Source organism: Bos javanicus, chromosome 10, assembly GCF_032452875.1.
Source record: "Bos javanicus breed banteng chromosome 10, ARS-OSU_banteng_1.0, whole genome shotgun sequence".
NCBI classification, from domain to species: Eukaryota; Metazoa; Chordata; class Mammalia; order Artiodactyla; family Bovidae; genus Bos; species Bos javanicus.
Genome location: NC_083877.1, coordinates 99,346,146 through 99,352,513, shown reverse-complemented (window position 1 = coordinate 99,352,513; position 6,368 = coordinate 99,346,146).

Sequence of the window (6,368 nt, the reverse complement as noted above, 5' to 3'; positions counted from 1 at the left end):
CTCCCCACACCAGCATTCTTGCTGGAAAACTCCCTGGTCAGAGAAGGCTGGCAGGTTGCATTCCATGGGGTCTCGAAGAATTGGACATGACTCAGCAACTGAGCACACACGCACGCATATGAAAATTCAACCATGTTGTTGTCTTACTGCTTTGAAGAGAAGTTCGGCTGACCACTCTTGGCGATAGGAAAAAGCTTGCTGCTTTTACACAGACTGAGCTCTTTACGACCCTCAGAAAAAATGTTTACTCTATTGTGAGATCTCCAGTAGTCCACAAGGAAGTAAAGGGAAGGGGGAAAGGAGGCATAAACCTCAAGTCAGGGGCAGTTTCAAGGGCGCAAAGGAGGACTGAGCAGGGGTGGAAGACCACAGTCCTGGCTACCATGGCTGAGTGCAGCATCGTGGCCGGACGTTCACGTAAAGGGTCAGAGCTGGACAGCATTGTCACATAGGCTCAGGGCCTAGACCCCTCAGCAATTTCCCAGCATCCTGTAACCTTCGACAGTGTAGGAAAAGGAGCCCTAGACATCACTAGAGCTTTCTCAAACTAAGCATCTTGCTATCTCTGCCCCCAGGCCCACCAATAATTGTGGCAGTGAAAATTCTAGAGCCTCTCTCTTAAGGAGTCTTTCCTAAGGACAGCCCTTTATGCACATTGAGTTCACAAGAGTTTTCTCCATTCAGGCTTCTCTGGTGGCACAGTGATAAAGAATCCACCTGCCAATGCTGGAAACTCGAGTTCAATCCCTGGGTGGGGAAGATCCCCTTGAAAAGGAAATGGCAACCCACTCCAGGATTCTTGCCTGGAAAATCTCCTGGTCAGAGAAGCCTGGTGGGGTTGCAGAGCTGGACACGGAGTGACTAAACAGCGGCAGCACCGAGATTCAATCTGGAAGAGACCCGCAGGTGTGGCTCAGCCCTGTTTCAGAGGAGACAGCCAGGCACGTGGTTCAGGGGATACAGCAAGAGTCTGTATCACTGGGATGGCGACTCAGGTTTCCTGCCTCCCCGTCCAAAGCCACATCATCACACGCTTTCTGCTTCAGGAAAGGGAACTTGCCCCAGAAACACAATCTACTTCTAACCTCCCCCGATGAAATGTGAACTGCTGCTTGGTTTGTGATCAACTTATGGAGTTGACATTATGAACTCCATAGTATGAACGTACAATAGGAGAAATTCACCAGGATGCATTCTTTCCTTTGGGCTCCCTCCTGTTCGCACATCTATTACTCCAACTCTCAACAGGGCATTTCAGTTTCAAGGAGTCCGTGAAATAATGTGGTGCCATTATCTCAAATGCAGCCACTAGGGGATAAACATCCATGGAATGCACGATACCTTGGGCAGGCTAACGGCTGGTTTTGAAAAGGTTTATTTCTAGAAAATAGCAAAACGACTTACTTTTGTTTTCGATTGAAAAAGAAGGCAAATTTAAAATGTTAAAGTGCGTGTCCTTTTACATTTGTGTTTCTGGCCATTTCCTGCAAGAACATCTATTTGTCATCAGGCATTTATACATAGGCCTGTAGGAATGTTTGCCAAAAAGACTCTAGGGCGACTGGGGTCTTTGAGATACTTCACGAGAACGTGCAGGAGAGTTACAGTCTCGCTTCCGCTCTTGGACCCTCAGCAGGTTCCTTTAGAAAACTAAAGACTTTGGAAGTTTTTTCACGTAGCCCTTTTGCCACATTTCTTTGACCATGAAACCTTTGCAAATGTTTTTTCTTTTAGCATCCCTAGAACCTCGGTTCCCCAGGACACTCTGGGAGGTGCTGGTTCACGATGACTCTTGGGAGCTTCCCACCCAGAGGGCCTTTTTTGGGCCCCACTGTCTGTCTCTGGAGCCTCACAGATGTAGTGCCAGCTGTGAGCCCAGCACCAGGGCGATCTGACATTGGCAGGTTCTTCCCTGTCGCAGTGGGACAGACAGCATCTTTCCACTTCTTTTCACAACTCTTGAATGTCTGAATGACTCTCAGTGAATATTAACTGTTACTACCTTGAGGCTTGGACCTTGGAAGAAGCATTCATGATCATCCAGCTCCTGTTGCCATGCTGAACACGTCCCCTGGGCTGAGAGATGAGCCCTCGCTGTGTCAGTAGGCTGCCCTGACCCCAAGCCCTGGGCGTGTGGATCTCAAGGCTCACGGCAGGCTGTTCAGAACTTTCTTCTCTACCCCTCTCCCTCACATTTGCTTCCCCAGTCCCGCAAAGGCCATCCAGTTCATCTCCTTGTCCCATGCCTGTGATTTTTGGAAACTGCTTTGTTTGGAACATGCCCTTGAGAGGACTCACCTGAAGCATCAAATATTTACAAGCATTTCTTCCATACTGATGCAAGGTTCCTCCAAGAAGAATTCTGTTCACACTTTCCCAGAGCACTGTCATTGAGACCACATAGGTGTAAAAAGGGAAGAAGCCAGTGGTAGAGCTGGCTCAAGGAACCGAAGTCCTCCTCCCCTTTCCCCGCTCTGCGGGTCTGCGAGTGCTGTGATCAGCCCTGGCTGCACGTCCTGACCATGTGAGGAGCTTATTTTTTTTTTCAGATTAATTTTTATTGAAGGGTGGTTGCTTCATAATAGAAGGAAAACTGTATCTGAAGAGCTTTTAAGACACAGGCCTCTGGGCCCCACTTTTAGCAATTCTGACTTAAATGGGGGAGTCCATGCCTGCGTCAGTTTTTAAAGCACCGAGGTAGTTCAATGGTACACATCAGGGTCGAGTTTCACGGATTTAGAACAAGGGATCAATGAAGGTGAAAAATGCCACGGTAGCCAAATCATCAGAAAGAAGAGCAGCTGAAATATTTCACAGGAACGAATCCACGTGGCCACCCACAGCCCCTCTCCAGCTGTCCGCCTGATCACCCACAGCTCTTCACATACGACTTTCCTTCCAGATGCTCCGAAAAGTGTGACAGCACAGTGGTTCATCCCTGCTCCTGCCACTCGCACTCCCGGCTTGTGAGAATGGGAAAATACAGCTACAGCATTTAAGGCACTTTGTTTATAGTCATCACTGGTGTGACATTACAGCTAAAACTTTACAACCTGGGTTGGATTTTCATCCAGCTCTGATGCGCCCAGTGCAGGGCAGTAGTAACTACAACTAACAATATAATTTGCAAATTCCATTTTTATGGCTCTTTTATGGTTTGATTTCTAGGGTCACTTCTGATGCCAGTCATTTAGCTGGAGGTCCCTTGAAAGCACAGCTTAAAGGCTTGAAGATAACCCCAGAGATCAGGACGGGAGGAAGGCAGATGCAAGCACAGCTGGTATGAGGCTCTGTTGTGACCAGGCTGCCACTGGGGTGACTGACTGCTCGTTCTGTGCGTCCATCCCCCGAGAAGACGCACAAACTGCATCGTAGACCTGTTCGTTCGTCAAGGGAGAGAGAGGAAATTATTCGGTAATAAACTACGAGCAGTAAACTTGGTTGGGCTTCCCTGGTGGCTCAGCGGTAAAGCATCCACCTGCAATGCAGAAGATGTAGGTTCCAGCCGTGGGTCAGAAAGATCCCCTGGAGAAGGAAATGGCAACCCACTCCAGTATTCTCGCCTGGGGAATCCCATGGACAGAGGGCTACAGTCCTGGGGGTCCAAAGAGTTGGATACGACTCAGTGACTAAACCACCACCTTCAAACTTGACTATCCATTTTGTATGGATGGCTTGGCTTGAGTCTGGAAGGTACAGGACTGGAAAACTAAGGACAAAAGTCTGAGGGAGAGGTATGTAGACTGGCCCAAAGGAATGGCACGAAGTCCGAAGCCCATCAGGGAGCACCCACTGCAGGGGCTCTCCCTACCACCAGCGGGGAAGGGTGGCTGTGCTGGACAAAGGGCCAAGAACAGAGGGGGTGTGCAGAGAGACGTGATGGGTCCTCACTCGTCTAGCTAACGCTGCTCCGGAACGCCCAACCTGCTGGCTGCGGAGACCAAGGAGATCACCCAGACTTGGTAGCAGGCTGTTTACAGTAGACATCATCCACTCTGGGGCACAGAAATTTGTCCTTATGGGATTGATACTTAATACAAATTTTCTGTATATAGACTCTAAACATATTTAATAGTTGTATTGCAACATCTAAACTTCCCTGGTGGCTCAGATGGTAAAGAATCTGCCTGCAATGCAGGCAACCCAGGTTCGATCCCTGGGTTGGGAAGATGCCCTGGAAGGGGGCATGGCAACCCACTCCAGTATTCTTGTCTGGAGAATCCCATGGACAGAAGAGCGTGGTGGGCTACAGTCCATGGGGTCACAAAGTGTCAGACACAAATGAGTGACTAACACACACACACACTCACATGCACACACACACACGTTGCAACATTTATGGCTCAACAAAGGCGAGGAAAATAAGGGCTCAGTTTTCAGACATGAAGGTCAACGTCAACCCAGACCAGGATCCCCTGGGACGTGGAGTCAGGAGTAACCTTCCTGAAGCACAAATTTGATCCTGTCATTCACCTGCTTAAAATTCTTAATAGCTACGTATTGACCTCAACAGAAAAGTCCAAATGATTTCTCTGCGCTAAGAGAGTCTCTGGGGTCTAACTTCTGCTTCTTTCCACGTCTTTTTTGCCACTGCCTCCCCGCAGTCAGTGCCAACAGAGCTGAACTGCTTTCACTTCCTCAAGATAGAGCAGGCTGTGTGCTGCCTCTCAGCCCGAAACCCCCTCTCCCGACTTGGTTAATGCCGACTCAGCCTTTTGACCTCAGAGGAGCACCTAGTGTTCTTGGGTGCTTTCCTAGATGCTCCAAGACTGAGTCAGTGGCGGGTGTGCCCACTCACCCTTCTTCCTCACTCTTGCTGAAACACTCACTATTGCATTGCTTGTCCCTGGATCCCTATTAGATTATGAATTTCCCAATATTCCGGGAACCCAGCAAAACTTAGGCACCTGATGAGAATTCGTGAAAAGAAATAATAAGTGAATCAGGCACTTTTCTTTTCTATTAAATTGTTTACTATCCTTTGTATCATTTAAGAAGATGAGTGTGCATTTTTTTCTCATGCACTTCTCCGATGTACTTAAGAAGTAAAATAAAATGGAAGATGAATGGTGTGAAACTGATGGGAAACCTTACCTGAGTAAAGTTTATTTCATTGGGCTTAACCTCTTATAGTCATCTTTAAGGAAAAACAGATTAAATCCATATATAGGTTCTCAATCATTGAATAGTCTCCTACATTTTTATATTTCACAAATCCCAGGTTATATTTTTACCACAACAGTGTACTGCAAAACTGAACACTCTGCCTCTTGACCTCTTGACACTCTCGCTGGTGGCCTTGAATTTTGTGACATCATAATTAGAATTCAGACTTCATAGTGACTGACAGAGAACAGCAACTCAGCACAGCTGTTCCCTTCTCAGCTGCTGACATGGGGTCCTCAGGGGATACTGGCAGGCCTTTTCCCAGAAAAGTGTCCGCAATATATCTGCAGTGGGTACATAAGAATCTCCTGAAATGAGAGGAATAAAACTCCCTCTGCATCTTGACCCAAGGAAGACCTGTTGTCCAGTGAGGATCAGTCAGGGTTTATTGGGAGAGAGAAAGAACAGCATGGACACAGAGCCTGTACATTAAGGAGATTAGGGTCCCAAGCTTTGGACTCAGACATTTGGATTCAAATTCTACTGCTTTAAACCTCTCTAGGCTTCAGTCCTTTCATGGACAATGGGGATAAGAACGTCCACTTCAGATGATTGTTGGGGAGATTGAGTAAAATATCGGATGTGGAGTTCTCAACAGTCTCAGTGCACTCCTAGGAGTTATCACGGCTGAGTTCTCACAAAACTGGAACATAAGAGACTCTGATGGAAAGAGTCTTAGGAACCAGAATATTCACAGAGGGCTGGGGCTTGAGGAAAAGGGGGATTTAAGAGGGACTGAGGGGAGTGTCTCCCTTGTCTCTAAGGTGTGTGCTAAATCACTTTAGTCTTTGTGACCCTATGGACCGTAACCCACCAGGCTCCTCTGTCCATGGGATTCTCCAGGCTAGAATACTAGAGTGGGTTGCCATGCCCTCCTCCAGGGGATCTTCCCAACTCAGGGATAGAACTCCTGTCTCTTGTGTTTCCTGTATTAGGCAGGGTTCTTTACCTTGAGCGCCACCTGGGAAGCCCTGCTCTAAAGCAGTTTATATCAAACCAGAGCTTCCGATCTGGGGTTTGAAGATCAGGCAGTCATCCTAGAATGCAGCAGTGCAGAAATGAATTGTGATAAGCCTAGTTATTTGATGGACAATATTCTCAGCAAACTGCAGGGGAGAGATAGCAGGAAGACCCATGGCTAATGCACAGCTTTTAAAGGGTTTGCATAACTCACTGGGACACATGGATGTTTTCCGCTTTTG